Below are 18,576 nucleotides of genomic sequence, written 5' to 3'. Positions count from 1 at the left end.
TATTGAATATTTACTGGGAATTTTAAAATCAGTTGGTAGCCTTGTTTCAGATCCTGCACAGCTGCTCCTCATCAAGGAATGTGGTGGTTGTCTGTCAGGAGAGAAGAATGGTGATTGAGATTGTGATTAAGGTTTACCAGTAAGGAAAACTAATGCGCGCGTGCGTGTGTGTGTGTGTGTGAAATCTAGGAATAAAAGTGGTGCAAATAAGTGTTTGTAAAATAATGATTACTCACCTTTCTTGCCTGTGTCCACTTCAAGGTGTTTGGGCAAATGTTTCCCTGGGGGTCCAGACACCATTTAAAGGTTCCGGGAGAGACCATTGGTAAAGAGAGTGTGGTGAATCTTTTTGTGTTTGGGTTTTTATAATATTGGGTTTGGTGTAAAATTAAAGTGTGAAATATTTATTAATATAAAAATGTGAAATGTATTTATGTATTTATTTATTCTAATTGAGATATTGTATACTGTGGTGGAAGGTTGGGATTTAAGAATTTACCTGAGAGTGGAAGAATGGTTTAGTCTGTGACAGCTGAACATATTTAAGGCTGCCAGTTGTCATTAGAGGGTGGATTTGTGCTGTGAAGAAGCTCGACGAGTTAATTGTTGTAAGGAGAGCTGTATAGCAAATAAATACTTTTTGTTCCACTACACTTGCCTTGGTCCATCTTACTGTGTTTCCAGCCGCTAAGGGCCGCCCTGTTACATTAAGTGAAAGTGACAGTTAAAAGCAATTAAAAGATATTTTTATGAACTTCTCCATTTTACAGTTAACTCCTTTTTCACTCCCTTCCCGTTTTGTTCAACTGTCAAACCATTGAGCATTCAACCCATGTACCGTGCCATCCATGTTGACCTATGTGCTGTTGGTTTTTGTTTTTGGAGGCCTGCACAGATGCAAGCTTGTATGTCTTGCATAACTGTCTTTTACAAATTTTTGGTATTTTTTTTGAATAGCTGCATTTGCCAGTAAGCGCTGAACATAATCTTAACGAGACATCTATTAATGGTATGACTTTCTGAAGATGCTAATTGCAAGGTGCTGTTTCTCAAACCTGCTACTCTTTGACTAAATTAAGTGATCCTTCAGCAGCCGCAGGTGTGATGTGACTCCACATGGAGGTACATTAATCCTGGAATTGGACGGTGCAGGAGTCGGATTGGAATTGAGCCCAAGTGTAATGGCAACTTCGGACAGTGAAAGACAGGCTTTAAAATAAAATGTGCTTACTGGAGAAATGACACAAAGACACTTAAGTGACATCCAAACAGGAAGCAATAACCACAGATTGTCATTGACACATAACAACAAGCATAAGACACATTAGCGTACCAGTGTCTCTCTTTTCTCATGCTTGACACAAGTGATCAGGACTTTTTTCTTAAGTATTTTTATTCATGTTTTCAGGCCTAAAGATGAATAAAAATACTTGAGAAAAAATCCTGATTGAGGTTGCCATAATTCATGCATGACAGGATTAAATAACAATAATTACAATGAAACACGTCATACATCTATAGTAGCATTAAACGAGGTGGGTGGCAGGGGATGAAGTGACACATCAGTGTCCAATGTAGTGGTTTATGTACAAGTATACCATCAACACCACCAATACAAGAAAACAGCCTTTGAATAGCTGCTCACTGTAGTGACCACTATGCGTGAAAGGGTTAAAGCGCCAAGCAATGACAGCGAAGAATATCATACCAACCATGGACGCTGCATTTTTGTGGAGTGCATCTGTAACAGTAGCCTACCATGTTAGCCCTGTCTCTTGGGGGAAAACAAGGATTATAAGCCTTTAAGAGGTTATTGATTCATTTTGACCAATTAATTAGAAGTTTTTAAAAATGGATATTTGATAGCAGATCATTCATCTAATTTCCAATCAGCTGGTTATCTGTCTAAGATGATCAATGCAACTGAAAATGCTGACTTCAGCCAACCTTAATGCTGTCATCTGACTTCTTTTAGAATAGCAAGGTTATGGCTGTCTACATTTAATATTGTGCTACAAGTTTGAAGCTAAATCTAGCAAAAGCAGGAAGTAAACGTCAACTTCAACTGAAAATGGTCACTGAGGACTTCTACTCATTGCACACTGAATGTGATCTTCACTGGAAACGGTCCTTTTTTCCCCAGAATCCAGCAACAGTTTGTTTTTTTTTCAATCTGCAGCAAGAATGAAAATAAAGGGAACATTACGAGTCATGCATTCTTGGAAAGCAGTAGGCTTCACTAATGGATCCAAATCAACAAGCCAATTATCTGTGGTGTAATTATCTCCGACAGGCAGCACGCAAAGACTCGGCCTGTCATTGACTGGCTGCTGGATTCGCCCTTGTAAGAAATTGCTTTTCAAAAATTCCTCTTTTGTTCGCCTGCATTGGTTTTTCAAGGAAGATAGGGGAAGTCAATAACACATCTAAAGTTTATACCACCGCTAATTTAAACTGAGGACCAAGGCTTGAGGATGTGGTCATTCTAACCTTGCCATTTTTATTGCAGATTATTAGTGAGTAGCGCATTCAACTAAGGCTGGCAGCTAAAAAGCGAAATAACCAGCATATTACACTGGTTTACATCAACCTCTGCTTCAAGGTTTGATGGCTGTGTGTTCAGAGAGACTCTTCTGCACTGGTTGCAATAAGTGATATAAAGAGATGCCCAGTTTGAACTTTAGCAGGCCATCTTGAGCAGCCGTGCCACTCGCCCGCAAAGAGCTGAGGAGAGCCCCAGATGAGGGGTCACTCAGCAGCCGCGGAGCAGAAGCCAGAGGGGGATTGCAGTGACGTGCCCGTGAGCTCCGCTGGCAGCCAGCTGTGCCAGAGTGGACCGAGCCCCAGGCCAAGAGGCCGAGGGCACCCCACCCCCGAAGTGGCCCGAGCTCCAGGCTCCAGGCTCCAGGCTCCAGGCCCCGACAAGCAGCCACCAGGAGTGAGCCGGTGCGTACCTGAACGCCCATCCCCAGACACCAAGAACCACCAATGCACCGATGTCTGAGGGTGTCTGCCACTGGCAGGGGGGAGTGGTGGGGGGAGATAGGCCTCCATACCTTGGAGGGCCTGAGATGTCCCTAGAGAGGTGACGTCTGATACCCGACCTGACATATAGACACAGACAAACAGGCACACACAGATACAAACATCCATTCCCACCCTCATGCTCTCATATGCAAATACTCAGCACTCACCCAACGTGGAGACAGACATAAATAGACACTGTACACACAATCACACTCCCCAAACGTACTCTATACCCCAGGTCTAGGTACCCTTGCCCCTAGAGGGGGAAACTGCACCCAGACCCAGGTAGTGTTACCCTCTTCCCTGGGGTGGAGAGAAGCAGACCGCCCCATCTTGAGCATGTCTACATGCATAAATGCACTGAGTTGCTGTCTTGTGGTAGGTTAATTAGATATTGGAGTTTATAAGCAGTTGAAATGATTAAAGTCAGTGCATGGAGCTTTAAGTAAGTTGTGTTTTCTTTTTTGTTAACATTTAAAGAAGGATGTATTCCACTGCTATAGCACAACAGCTCATATGTTCAGCTATGTTCAGCTTACATGTGTTAAAATATTTTCACACTCTCCGCATCTATTCGCATGAATTTGCAGCATTAATTTTTATGATCAAGTTAGATTTTTCCAGTTTTTCTCATGTGAATAATAATATCTGACTAATCAACCACTGCGGTTGGCAACAACAGTGCTTGTAGCTTAAAACACGCACCGGTACTGAATAGGCAATGATATGGAAATAGTAAAATAATACTGTTTTACATTAACACATGGCTAAATGCTGTTCCAGGTCAGTCAGCTTTCTGAAATTATTTACCCATGTGAACAGTAAAAGGCCGTCTTTGTGAGCTCATAAACACACATGCGCACTGTTGCAAATCCACACACAAACACACACACTTAATAACCATCCCCCGCCTCCCTTTGACTGGCCTTAAGAAGTGTTCTGTTGCTGGTTAATGAAGAGGAGGGAGGTGGCGAGGCAGGTGCTGCTGCAGGGGAACAGTGGGCCACTTGTGGTTCCTTTGAGGGACTCTCCACACTCGTCCATCTCTCTCTGCCCCCCTCCTGCACGTTCACTTTGTCTCATGCTGTTTCACCCCCACCACCATCACAGACAAGTGTGATTCCTTGCCTCCTTGCCTGTCATTTCTCCCACTCTTAATCATTTCTTTTCTCTTATCCTTCTCCTTTCCTTACACTGGATAAAGATAAAACAAACAACAACAAAAAAAATCCTAAATCCAACAACAGTGTATTTCCTGGACAAATAGATATGTCACATCCTAAGATGTGGAACCCAACATCAACTCAACTCATGTTTAAATTACATCGTTTATCTAACCAGCCAAATTTTTGTACCTACTGAAGCTTGGCTGGTTGCTGGGATAAGTCACAGAAAGAAATCAGCTTTTAACATGTTTGTGAGTCATTGTTTTTGTCCTTGAAATACACAAAGATTCAGTACAGAACAAGTATTCAACAAAGCACATTGTCAAACAGGATTCTTTTAGTAACTTTTTTTTTCCTCTTTGAATTGAATTTTGAACCATCAATATGAACAACACCTGCACTGCAGATGAGTCTCCCACCACAATGACAATTCTCTCAAGGGTAATGGGCTCTGAAAGAGGCAATGAACTATTAAGAAGTGATCAAACTCCCATTTAGGACATCAGTACAACTCATTTTTCTGTGCTTCGTCTCACCACAGACGGCTAGCTCTGCAAAAACAAAACCTATAGAAACCTCAGATTCCAACTCAGTATGAAGTCTGGAAGTCTTCTCTACTCTGATAGACACATTAAAATCAATACTGCACTGATTTAGACTCTGCAGAAACTGCTTTTCAGATTTTAATGAACGCTAAACGCTGTGTGCCATTTATTTGGGAATCATCTTTTATCTAACTTACATCCATCAATGAAAGGTGCAGAAGCATGACAGTAACTTTGCACCCACTGTTATCACCACCTGGTGGCCGTAAAAAATAAAAAAATAAAAAAAAATTAAATGCTGGTTTTAAGCACTTCCATGTTGACTTAGACCCATAAGCAGCATCCAGTTTTTGCAGATTCTGTGAAATCTTGATTAGTTGGTACTAACACACTCAAAGTGTGCCAGTAAAATATCTCCCACATCATTACTTCAGCGGCATCAGCCTGAATTAAGAGATGTTCTTCTGCAGACCTTAGTCACAATGATTTGCTATTTGAGTTCCTGTCACATTCCAGTAATTAAATTCAACTTTCTGACTCAGTTAAGGTCAGTGTTCATGACGCCACCATAATTATGAGACTGGGCAAAAATGGCGTGTTTGGCACAGTTCCAAGACAAAATCCACTGCTGAACAAAAGGATTATATAAAGGCTCATCCCAGTTTTGCCAGAAAACATCGTGATGATCCCCAAGACTTTTGGGAAAATACTCTGTGGACTGCTAAGACAAAAGTTGAACTTCTTGGAAGGTGTGTGTCCAATTACATGTGGTGTAAAAGTAACGCAGCGTTTCAGAAAATCACACCAACCGTAAAATATGGTGGTTGTATTGTGTTGACCTGGGGCTGTTTTGCTGCCTCAGGAGCTGGAAGGCTTGCTGTGGTAAATGGAACCATGAATTCTGCTGCCTATGAAAACATCCTGAAGGAGAATGTCCCAGCTATCTATTAATGACCTCAAGCTGAAGCACACTTGGGTTCGGAGGAAATCAAGAAAATTAAAAGAAAGACTTCGGAGTGGCCTAGTTAAAGTCCTGACCTGAATCCGATTGAGATGTAGTGGCATGACCAAAAACCCTCCAGGGTGGCTGAATTACAACAATTCTGCAAAGATGAGTGGGCCAAAATTCCTCCACATTGTTGTAAAAAATTCATTCCAAGCTATCACAAAGGCTTGATTGCAGTTGTTGCTGGTAAGGCTGGATGATAGAAAGTTGATGACAAGAAGATATGGGGGAAAAAAAGAAAGAAAAAGAATTTGAAGAATTAAAGAAAAAACCCGGGTGGGGGGCAAAGACAACCACAGAGAAAAGACATGGGAACTGAGAAAGAAAAAAAAAAAAAACTAAAACTAAACCCTCAAACACCAATGTGTCCTTTAGTAAATAGATGTATTTCATAAGAGATTTTTTTTCCACTCTGTGGCTGGCCAAGAGAATAGCTCTAAGAAAAACATAAAATAAACATAAAATTTGAGATCCCCCTCCCCCCCCCCAAAAAAAGCCTTGTTACCTTAATGATCATCCAAATTGTTAAGTAAGAAATGTAATGGGCTAATGGGTTTTTAGAACCTTTTTAGGAGTACATTTCTACCTAGTTTAAAACAACAAAACAAACAAAAAAAACCTACATCAGTATAATGCTGTTAGATACTACTAAAAAGCTCAAGATTAAAGAATACATTAATACATTATAAACCATCAGCCATTTGTGATGTACAGTTTAGATCCTCCAAAGCACCATTAACCAATGCAAACCCTGCCTCTGTTGTGTTTTCACATGGTTAAACTTGAGGTGAGGATCATCTTAATATGAGGAGACATTACCGGTTTGACATAAGGGAAAAATAAGTGTTTCAACACTGCCCTGAACAACTGTAGGAGCTCACACACAGAGCAGCCATGAATCAAATGCCCTCTCATCTCAAGCGACCAGGCGCAATCTATTTCTCATTCTCTTCTTATTGTTGACACACTGTCATTGCTGGGTCTCGCTGCCTAGCAACAAAATCCGGGCAGGCGTTTTTCCAATCTTCTGTCAGGGAGAAGCTCCGCCCCTCACCGTCCCTGGAGGAATGATTGAAAGGTCACTTCACTCCTCGCCTCGTCTCAGAGCAAAGATTGTCTTTTCTGAAAACTATGAAGAGGGTGTGCGTGTGTGTGTGTGTGCGTGTGTGTGAGAGAGAGAGCGAGAGACCGGGGGAGGACACTTGAGTGTTGGTGCAAAACATTCGGTGATGAGTGGGCAGAGCAGCAGCTCCACAGACCTGGTGATCGAAGTTGTAAAGGGGGAGGTTTTGCTGCCAGATCAATAATCCGACACTTACCTCATCGCACGCTGAATGTTACCCTATCGGACTGCTCCATTGTTATTCTTCAATAGGTCAAAGGCCCTGTGGAGCACTATCAAAGGAAAAGTGTTTCATTTTATTTATTTATTTTTTTACAAACTGGGTCATTGTATTGTATTTTTGGTCGACTTTTGTATTCATTAGGGCACATTTTACGCACCCTATCCATGCTGAAATGCTGGAACAAGCTACTGAATAGTGTCATAGAAAAGTATTGTGGGCAAATATAGGTTAGCTTTTGCTTTATGTTCAAATAATTTAGACTTCGTTAGCCCAGAAATTACATTTTATTAAACAGACATGGATAGCCAAAGCCAGCAAAGCCTTGTGTTGTGAGCATTTGTAGAACTGCTTTGCAAAATTATGATTGTTCATTTCAGGGTCTCAAATACTGGACTTCTGACAGATCCTGATGGCATAGTTGAATGTTACTTGTATCTAAATGGACCAGCACATTTAAAGTGTCTGTTTTTTAAATCAGCTACCAAAGTGTCTAGTGCTCTTCACAGACCACTAGACATAAACCATAGACCGTCAAAGGTCAGTGATAGTCTGCCAATTCAAGTGGCAATGGAGAAAACAAAACATCCAATGGTGATATGAAATGGGCAAGTTCCAGGTTGATGTGACTACTAATGTGAATAAGGGATATTGCAGGGAGACGTAAGACAAGATAGCAATTACATTAGAGGGTTACCTATGCAGTCGAAGCCTGGAATATCTGCTAGGAACCAAAGCGATGTGGGTTGAGCTAATTGCTTCCTGTGTTTATGCTGCTTTAGTACTGATTAGCTGTGGCGGCTCGCCCATCTGCATATGAAGCCAGAGGAAGTGTAGCAGTTGAGGGGCAGCATTGGCGTTTTGTTTTACCAAAACTCTTTTTCAAGATTTGTTTATTAACTTTTAATTGAGATGGGAGTTACCAGCAGTCTTGATTTCATAATCTGATGGTGCTCTACATAGCTGGCTTAAAGCCTTCTCTCCCTCTTCGTTTTTTTTGCCCGGGCTTGGTTCTCTGTGATTTTTTTCCCCCTCGTCTATGTAAGTCAGCATCTTTGCACGATTAAAAAAAACAACAACAATCTTTTAACTCCAACAACATTGTGGACTATTAAATATTGTTTTTCCTTTAAGCCATGGACTCGATCTCTCACTTAGGGTGGAAGCAGTTCCATGTCCGAATCGCAGACAAGCCCCAAAATGTGTTTTTGTCCGCAAATCCATAGCTCAAAGCAACCCACGCCCATCAGATTCAGACCCGTCTCACCTCCTCCCCACCTCAACCTGGCCATATAGAGAAAGGGTTTAAGTCTCCCCCTGCTTGATCTTTATCAGTGTCTACACTCCTGGGGGTCCTGTCCTACTTCCTATCATTGTTGGACTCTGCTTTTCTATGTAAGAGAGTCTAAATGCCAGATATTGTGTCTCATGTCACTAGCCAGGGCAGTACTGGACAATGAGAGGGAAGTCCCTCTTAATAAATTTTGCAGTAGAAGGTTGGAGGGGTGTTAGTACTGTAGATTATAATGCTGACAGCTTGGAGATGGGGGGTTGTGTTTTGTGAATCATTTTTACTGGCTCTTTGGGTCCTAAAAACTACTTAGACTTAGGAAAATATAGAAATTCGGGTTAAAATATGACACAACACTGACAGTGCATGCTGAAAAACTGTGCATTGAGAATGTGTTTCAATATGATCCGAAGCATCCATGTGAGACAATTTGGGAGTGACAGACCATAGCAAAACCTGGTGCTTCATGGCACAAACGTCAAAGGACACCTTGTACATGTCTTTGAAACAGAGTTTGACACCCTGAGAAATGAACAGGCTGGCACAGAAAGCAAAGGCAAATTGATCCCTGCACAGATTATCGGTGCGCTCAAAGGAAAATGAGTTTATCCTCGTTTTGTGACATTTCAAACACATGCTTGATGATTCCTATAAGTTACAAATAATGGACAAATTGTTAATTATGTTAGTTTTCAGATGTGCACGACTTGAAAATTATATTTCTGTCTTTTATTTGCAGCTACCCGCTTTGTGGTACTCAGCCATCAGGCACCCAAGTGTTTGGATTTCTGTTGTGTTGTGTTGTGTGTAAGTATTCATTGATTCTCAATTTAAAGCAATGGCTGAACAATTTGAAACAATGACTGTCAGTTGCTTGCAGTCAAGCGATTAGTGAGTAGTATAGAATTTGATCAACACATCATCAACAAACTGCAGTGTGAAGACAAGAAACCCTTTCCAGCCTGACAAATGTCAGCGTACAAAACATCCCCCACAACAACACATTCTTCAAGACCGGATAAATGTGTTACTTAAGAATTCATGATTGTTAAAGAAGACAAAATATTTGTCATATTCTACCCACATCAGCTGGACCATTAAAACCACTGACAGGTGAAATGGATACCACACTGATGGAAAACCTTGGGTTTTGGCAATTATCTGCATGACAAGCCCCATAATTGCCAGACAATGCACCCTGCCACACTACAAAAACTGCTCAGGAACGACAAAGAGCCCAAAGGCTTGAACCGGCCCCTAAACTCCCCAGCAACAACAACTGGAACAAACCAGATCCACAGACACTCCACGCTGAAACTCACAAGACCGAGTGGATACATGTTCCTAATGCCAGAGGACACCCCAAGAGGTTCCGGTGGCAGAAGTGGGACCTACACAATAATAACTTTGTTTTGGGTGTTTTTTCAATTATTGAGTTACATATGATAATGTGGTACAAAATATGTTAAAACCCGTCTGATTAACTGACCGCACATTGCAATTGTTGTGAAAGGAACAGAAAAATACATTTCAATTAAAAGTGTTCAACAGGAAGTTATGCCAAGACCCCAATTACATATTCTCAGAAGAAGAGTGAAATTACATTTTTATTACAAAAAGGAGGGGAAAAAAAGAGTGAAAGCTATGAGGTGGAAATTAAAACAAATTGACATGCATATTTCATTCTGATGAATTTGACAGAGCCCATTAACTGCACTGCAGTGGTGGGTTTTTTTATTTTACTGAGGTGAATGTAGCTGAGGGTTGTGATGAAAAGAGAATGAAAATGGGAGCATGGAGGGGGACTGAGGTGGAGAGCTACATTTATGGAGCTGAATGAATTTAGTCCCATCTCTATGTGAGGAGACGTGACGTGACTACATTGCAAAATAAATGGTCTGTCGTTCACAGCAGATTGATAATCTATGGGTCTCTCCTTGAACTGTAAGCATGGACTGTAACTTCAAGAAGCTTCGATCCAGATGTTTTCGAGCAAGACCATTACGTCAGACCAATCAATGATGACCAAAATCTTTTGAACTGTGTGTTTGCACGGTTGCCCGATACAGATCACTAAAAATCAAATGCGAAAGTAGAGCAGAGAGTTTAGTTTAGTTTAAACTTTAAAAAAAATGTGGTTTTGAGACTTGTTCATACTCTTCTATCTCAGCCCTCTGAGGTCTACGTCACAGATGACATCCCTAACCCTAGTAAGAAATGTGAATAGTTTTCGATATGCATCAGTTAGACTGATTATTTTTTTTCCTTGTTCCCTGATTGCCAAGACTTGAGAAAACTACTTTAAAAATACAAAAATCACACACTGGGATTGCCTAGGATTAGAGTTGGGGTTATGCTGGAGCTGAGGTTGTCATCAATGTTAATTTAGACCTCTGAAAGATTTTATAAAGACTTAACAAGAATGAGATTTGACCTGACCTTAAAAAATTCAATCAACAGTGCAGTGATTAAATCAGTATGGAATGTTCAAGGCTATGCAACACTATTAAAGGGTAGTTAAAGGGAAACTGTTAGCATTCTTCAAACTTTAGGCCTCAAATTACTTCAGATTTATGTACTGTCTAAGACCTGTCTCTGTCAGGCAGACCTGACATAAGGATCAGCAACAATGTGGCAACCAGAAACTGCACAATTCAAATAAAATTTAATGGTTATAATGGGAGAAATAACCATGGCAAAGACCGTTTTCAGAGGAATAATTTTGTTTGTTTGTTAAGCAACTTAACAATGACCTTTGACTCAATTGAGAAATTAAGAAAATGAATGAACCAGTGTTGTAGCCACACAAAACAGAGTTTAGCAAAGATTTAGTCTTTAGGCACTTTGTTACTAGCAGTCCGTGAGAGGAACACACAATTTGTTCCAGTTTCTTTATTTGAATCCATGAAAAATGCCAAAGATAACACAGTTTGACAGGCATAAAATAGCATTTTTGCACCAACAAGGTCATTCCCAGCGAATTATTGGCTGAAAACTCTCAGCATGGTGTGCAGTGTGTTCTGAAATGATTTGACAAAACTGAACAAGTAGAGAACAAAAGAAGTGACATGCCTAAAAAAAAAACTTGATAAACCAGATAAATGATATCTGAAAGTCATATCTTTAAGAAACAGGATCAAAATCCAGCAAAGACCTGGTGCAGGACATGCAAGATGCACGGAACATTCAGGTGATCCATGTAGTTTCTGTTGAAGCCTCATCAGATCCAGTCTCAGTGGAAGGCTGGATATCAAAAAGCTTTTCTTAAGGAGGAGAAACAGGGAGAAAAGCCTGATGTATGCCAAACTACACAAGAGCTTAACTGAACTGGCAACAGGTCTTATGAAGTGATGAATCCAAATGTGAAAGTTTTGGTGCAAGTTGTCTTCCAAATGTATAGAGATCAGGAAACAGGTACAACAGCGAGTTTCTACAGCCATCTGTACCACAAGGTAGAGGCTCTGTCATTGTTTGGGGCTCCATTTCAGCCAGTGGTGTTGGAGATCATGTCAAAAGAAGAAGTGTACCATCAGAATATGATCTACCATGCAATACATGTCATCTGTAAAGCATCTGATTGGGAAAGCTTCATTTTTCAAGATGAAATAACTCTCCCAGTGCAGTAAAAGCATACTTGGATAGAATACACACTGAAACTTTATCAGTCATGGACTTGAGACAGGTTAACAAAATTACAAGAAAACTCACCTAAGAGAGTTCAGGCTGAAAAACTTGTCTGAAATTATTTTAGCTTTGTTAATTTAGACTTAAAACTTGACTTGGACTTAATATTATGAAACACACAGCTATTAGAAACATTAACAACTTGCATTTCTTCCTGCATTTTACTTCAGACTTGGTTCAGACTTGAGTTTAACACTTAAAGCAACGCTAAAGAATACTTGAATTTGTCTTCAGTTGTTCAAGATTAACTCAGACTTGTGCTTTAAAGCTGTAAAACTGCTTTTTCTCAGTTATCACTATTCATTTTCTCTAGGAAAATATAATTAAAAGCCCATGCCCCTGTTTTAATACTCATACTGCCTCGCCACACAACAAGGTTGAATTTCAAAGACTGAACATGCGATTGTAGATAAACTTCAAACATGATACAAAGCCAGCATCCATAGTGTTAAAAACTTCCATTCAAGCCACTTTCATCTGGTTTTTCCTTCCATCTAAAAAGCCACTCCTGTGGTCTGATCAATACCGTTTCAAATTTTTATCAGACAGAGAACAAAACAGACACAGCTATAGGCAACCTTCAAAGCTAAGTCCCCTGGATGCATAATGGAAAAAAACTAACAAGCCCATCTCTCATTAACATTCCCCCACAGTCACCTTCAACAATGCATCTGCCTTTCTGCGAGTGGCAGCACTCAGTGGGGAGATGGATTTCTCTGTTCTCGTGTTGGAATATTTTAATGTGTCATCAAAGTGGCAGCTCATTCCTGGCACAGCGAAACACTAAGCCAGAGCCAAACACTGGAACAAGAAGTCTGTCTGAGGGATAATATTAGCATACAGCCTCTGTGGTTTGATACGAGAACGAATTCAGACAAGACTTTATTGACTCTGAGGCAGCCTGAATGGCGCAGTGATTGTAGACCTTTGTGCCACTGGCATGAAACAAGAGATTGCAGTATAGGCTGTGGAGGCATGTAGCGTCTGCATGAGTGTGTGTGTTTGAGGGTAGCTTCTTTTCTCCGACTCAAGCAAAGCACCGTGAAAGGTCTTTTATAATTTTCTTTAAATCTTCGTTGGCTTTTCAGGCCTGAAGAGCAACCAAATACAACAACCTCTCTCTCACATTTCAACCTGTTCATGGAAACTGGAAATCAGGAGCAGTCAAAGGTTCACAGTTTGACAGGAGCAAAAGCAAAAGCAGCAGTGTGAAGCGCTTCTTTAATGTAAAGTTAGCTGTTGGAACAGTATTATTTACATTGTACCAAAATTCTCAAAACAGATAGCCACAATATTCTGCCATGGTCTTGCTGCAGCATGACACCACAGACAGTAAACAGATGGACCTAGGCCTCGCAATGTTGGCTTTATTAAAAAACAATCTTTGAACTTTTGGGTGGAGAATTTCACTCACCAAAATCAAAGCATAAAGGTTTTAGATGGCTTGTTCACCAGCTCATATTATTTCCCAGCTCTTTCCATTAAAATACTTCAAAGTTAGCAAGGGCACAAACACTCACTGGTTAGCAGTCAGGTGAGGCCTGATGGACACTGATCAGTTACAGCTGCCTCTGCTATCAATGCCTAGTTGAAGCATGCTAATCCGGTGAAAGCTGTAATGTTCTAGGAGGAAATGGAGCTGATAATGTTAAGATTTTCTTTGGGAGTGACCAGGATGAACAAGATTAGAAATGAGAACATCAGAGGTCCAGCTCAAATTGAAAAAGAATGAGTGGCAAGGTTGAGATGGTTCGGACATTTGCAGAGGAACACCTCAGAGAAGATTTGTGGTTGTGGTGAAGGAGGACATGCAGACAGTTGGTCTGACAGAAAAAGACAGGGTGAGATGGAGGCAGATGATCCACTGTTCTGACCCCTAAAGGAGGCACCTGACAGAAGAAGAAAATGATTGAAGACATGTTGAATCAACTTGAGAGAAAATGGAATAAAAGGCAGCCAACATCTAAAGAAGAGCTTTGAATGTCTTTCAAAACGTATGGAGAACTATTCCTTAAGACTACTTAAGAAAATCACAAGAAAACATGCCTAAGACAGTTCAGGCTGTGTTAAATAAAGGCGGTTACACCAAATACTAATTTTCAAGTTTTTTTTTAATTGTGCAAACTCTGTTTAAGTATTATATTCTGTCTCTCTACATATGCTTGCACATTTTAATAAATCACAGCACCTATTCCCCATCTTCCTACCAAAATACAAAGCAATGATGTGTAGTTTGAGACCTTTGCACAGTACTGTAAATACGGAAACCAATTAATAGATGAATGAAGAAAGATGGAAATAGCCTAAAGATGTTGTTTTAGAAATGTAGAAATAAATTCAGTATCTGATTCAGTGCATTAACTAGGAGAGCCAACATGTAGATTGTAGATATCTAAAGATTTATGTGCCATAACATGTTCATATAAGAGCTGTCTGTAACCATATAACCACCATCAAACTGTAAAATAAATAAAATAAGATTTATATATGGAAAAGACTCCGACCGCCTTTTCTAGCACGGGGAATAATGATGAAGTCAGTGAAGCGGTTTCTTTAGTGCTGCAGTGGTACTCAGTCTAAGGTTCACAGCATTCAGAATGAAACCATCTCTTGTGTGGTTAAGAGCGTCCACACGCAGCTCTTCACACTCTAGTTCCTCTGAACCACTGTTAGAAAGACAGCTCTTGTACTTTGCTGCACTTTGCCGTCCACAGCCTGTGTGAGTCATTTCCTCTTCAGAGGGTCTGAGCACTTCAGCCGCGGTTCAAAAAACTGCAGCGAGAAGAGAGGCTCCGGCTAAAACCACAGCACTGGGATCAGTATTTTTAACCACCACAGAGCGGGAAAAACAAACTCCCCACATTAACTCTGCTTGGCTGTTAAACTGAGGATTCAAATCCTGACATCCTCGTTCCTGCTAGTAATTAGGCGTGCGTGTCATTTTAATGCTCTCGGTTACTTGGAAAGTGGGGTCACCTTTCACAGAGCCAGACCGTCAGTCACCACCACATGAACCCCTGCCTCCGGCTTTACACCTGTTGTCTGCTGGGAGACACAGAAAAAGTGTGAGCAGTGTTAGCAGGCCCGGCCCTGCACCCTGATGGGGATATCTGATCCAGGGGTGGGCAACAGCTGCAAAGTGCTCTCAGCACTGTGACGCCAATCACCCCTTTAGATCTCGCTTGCCCATGATGTGCTATGACTGTAGAGGAATTTGGCAGAAAACAAAATGTGTGAGGAAACTGTAAATTTGAAACTTCTGAGAATGCAGCGTGAAAAATGAATTACTCAACCCTCTGTAAAAAAACAAAACAAAACAAAACAAAAAAAAACATGGTCACCTTGCACATGGTTTACTCCCTTAAATACTAAATTACTCCTGAAAAAGCAGCTGCAGACTCATGCACATAAGTCACCATGGGGCGGTGGTGGTTGTGGTGGGTGGGGGGTGTGCAGCGAATTTAATGGGGGAAAAAAATATGAGCTACAGTTGCAGCTATTCACCCCCTGATGACACTGGTGATATATTTCAGAGCTGATGAGAAAAACAACTTTATTTCAAGTCTCACCACAAAAAAACAAGAAGAAAAAAAATGCTTGCTGTAGTAATGAGGAGAAATGTGGCAGGGTTAACGCCCACCTTGCAGATTGTGCACTGGGCCAGTTGTCTCACTGTTGAATGATTTCAATTCTGCAACTGAGTAATCTGTGACTGAATAATGCTGGCAGCGCTCCAGCACAGCTAAATTGAAAAACTTGGGAGTAATTTGGCCCGTGATGAGAAAGAGATATCTACACTGCTGAGTTTCTGCGCTGAATTTGTGTTGTTTTATTCATGCTCGAACGCTGATAAAGCGCCAACTGTAAATAAAGGAAGGGGCGCTGAGTCGACTGAAGCTGTTGCAGACAGTTTTCGTTTCTGCACCAGCGAGATGTATTCTTATTTGTTTGGTGAGATTTGAAGGTGATATTTCCCCTTCTTTGCCTTCTTGCTAAAGGTTAGATGAGAAGATTAAATGTGTAGCTGAGGTATCAGCTTAGCATGAAAACAGGAAACAACTAGATATGCTCTGCACAAAGGTAACTAGAGACCATGCTGCAAAGTGATCCCACCATAGACGATATAAAACAAGGACATAGCCACTGTGTTATCACCCACTGCTTTGTGAACTACTATTTTGAAGCTTTTCAATTCAGTTTTATTTATATACTGCCAGTTCACAGCAAGCCATTTAAGTGGTCTTTATAGAGTCTATGATATTAGAGAGAGAACCCCAACAGAAGCACTTGGTGACAGTGGGGAAGAAGAACTCCTCTTTAACAGGAAGAAACCTGCAGTTAACTGCCAGGATATAAGCTTTATTAAAAAGGAAAATCTGAAACCTAATCTTAAAAACAGAGATGGTGTCTCCCAAATGTCTCAGGTTTAGCATTTTGAACTCCTTTTTTCAGTTAGAAGGGACCATATTTGGAAAAGATGGTTAGTGATATACAGCTGTGTTAGGATTTCCCTGTTTCATATAATTTACCAAACAAAGCTGGAGCTCAGCTTGGATAATTACCACTCAGCAGGCCAGATAATTTATCCATCCATCCATCTCTTTTCTACCATTGATCTGGGTTTGGGTAGAGGAGGTAGCAGTCTAGGCACCTCTTTCAACGCATCCGGGGGGTTAACTGAGTTTTTAAAAGCTAGCTAAAAGATATGGATCTCTCTAGTGATTCCTTAATTTGCCCCAGGACCTCCTCCTCGAAGGACATGCATGAATAACATCACCTAGGAGGAGTCAATGCCATGTACCTCAAGCTAGTTTTGGAAGCTGAAGAGTCAACCGCAAGGATCTTTGCCTCTTGACTGACACCCAACCACAAGGCACCAAACTCTCAGAGCCCCTGGTGTGGTTGGTGGGCCTATTAGAAGGCAGATCAGTTTAGCCTCTTTAATCAAGGCCTGGCCTCTGCCCTGGTGCTGCTGTCCTGGGCAGGCTAAACTAGATCTTTGATTTAAGGTTGCAATCCCCCAAGGGGAGATATCCACCTCATTAGATAATAAATTAAGTTAGATCATCCTGGTCTTTTTTCAATTTTTAGAATTATTTCTAACATATATTTATTTCATTTTTTCATTGATCTTTCAGTCTGATAAATACTCATCAAATTGACTTCTTAAACTTGGGTGACTGGAGGGTTCCTCAACCTTATAAACAAGATAGTTGCGTAACAATGAGCCACGAGATTGCACATTAACTATCGTGAAACCAATTTATTAATCCCAAGGGCTGTTCACAAAGAACTGGAGAAATGACTGCAATCACAGCACTAAAAGATGGCAAATATTGTACTCTTAGGCCCCTTCTTTGGTTCAGAGGTGGCGATCTACCTTTTACAAACCAGTGCTCCTCTCAGTCCAGGATGTGCATATCCTCATCATTGAAAGAGTGGCCAAACTTGCTTTAAAGCTCCTGGCACACAGTTTTTGTGCTGATGTTAATGCCAGAGGACGTTTAGAACAGTCATCTATTCACCAAGACCATTTCTGATGAGGCTTCAGTGAATAATAGATGGATCAACTGAAGGGCCTCATGCATCTGTCAGATCTGTGTCAGGTCTTTGCTGCTCTGCCCCCCCACCCGTTTCTTAAGGACATCAGTTTTAGATATTGTTCATCTGCTGAGCTTATTTTTTTAACCCCTGACACTTCTTTTGTCCTCCAACTGTCTATTTTCCTCCAATCTTTTAAGGTCACACTGGACTGCTAAGTTATAATCAGTGTTGGGGAGTAACAGAATACACGTACCGCCGTTACGTATTTAAAATACAAAATATCAGTAACTGTATTCCGTTACAGTTACCGTTTTAAAAGGCGGTATACAGAATACAGTTACTTTGTTGAAATGAATGGATTACACGGCAGTATTTTCCTGTTTCATAAGGCTATGAACTCTATATTTTTGGTGTCCACGCCGGTGGAAACCCAAACAAAACACGTATTAAGAGGCTCTCATGTCTGTGTCTCAATCTCGCGGCCCATGTCACCCCTACTTGTGGCCCGCATAATGACGTGAAGAAATATTTTAAAAAATGATTCACAAAAATGATTTAATATGAAGGCAATAGGCAGAGTGTTACAGGCATAGCCCTAAATAATGTAGCCTCATGGGCAGTGTAGTCCTGCTGCAGGGAGAATGGACTGCCATACTCGTTATGTATCTGTGAGCGAGGGAGGGAGAAAAGGAGTCGAAAAGTAAGAGATGTCACCGACCAGAAACAGGAGATATATATTATTATATTTACATGCTTCTATGTATACAAAGTTGACCCAGACAACAAAGTAAAGCTAGTTTTCGGCTACGAGCCCGACACGGAACCCGACGTATTAGCCAGAGGTCCCTTTACGGTTTGGAGCCGCGGACCTGTTTTATATCCGCGCGAAATAGCTTTCTATATGAGATCGCTGCAAAAAGTGCAGCCTTACCTATTGTCCACCCTACTGTTACTCATTTTATATTAAGAT

This window comes from Pelmatolapia mariae, linkage group LG9 (genome assembly GCF_036321145.2).
Source record: "Pelmatolapia mariae isolate MD_Pm_ZW linkage group LG9, Pm_UMD_F_2, whole genome shotgun sequence".
NCBI classification, from domain to species: Eukaryota; Metazoa; Chordata; class Actinopteri; order Cichliformes; family Cichlidae; genus Pelmatolapia; species Pelmatolapia mariae.
The sequence above is the reverse complement of the archived record's forward strand: the minus strand, read 5'-3'. Positions refer to the sequence as shown.